This window comes from Rhea americana, unplaced genomic scaffold, assembly GCF_003343005.1.
Source record: "Rhea americana isolate MKP2758 unplaced genomic scaffold, rheAme1 scaffold_163, whole genome shotgun sequence".
NCBI classification, from domain to species: Eukaryota; Metazoa; Chordata; class Aves; order Rheiformes; family Rheidae; genus Rhea; species Rhea americana.
The window spans coordinates 1,075,252-1,075,789 of NW_028185739.1; positions in this window are offsets into that span (position 1 = coordinate 1,075,252).

Genomic DNA, 538 nt, shown 5'->3' on the forward strand with positions numbered 1-538 from the left:
GGTGCAGCTTGGCGCAGCGCAGCTCGGTGCAGCTCGGCGCAGCTTGGCACAGCGCAGCTCGGTGCAGCTTGGTGCAGCTTGGCGCAGCTCGGTGCAGCTTGGCGCAGTGCAGTTTGGCACAGCTCGGTGCAGCTCGGTGCAGCGCGGCTCGGCGCAGCGCACGGCAGCACGGTGCACCGCAGTGCAGGCACGAGGAGGAGCGGGACCGGCGGGAGAAGCGCGGCAGGCAGCCCGTGGGCGCCTGGAAGGGCGCCTTCCTCCCGCAGCACGCTCCTGCCCTTCCCTGCCCCGCGCCGAGCGGCACCTTCGGGCGCGCGATGCTCGGCGCGTCCGCAGCTCCCCGCGTGCTCGGCCGGCGCTGCCGCGGCGGGCACCGCCCTCCGCGATCGCCTAACCCCCGCCCGCGGCGCCCCGTGACTATGAGACACCGGCGGGGCTCTTGGAGGAGGCAGGGCCGCGGGACGACGCGCGGCCGAAGGCAGAAGAGGAAGCGGCGAGCTGCGCGGGGAGGCAGCGCGCGTCCCGGCAGCCGAGCCGC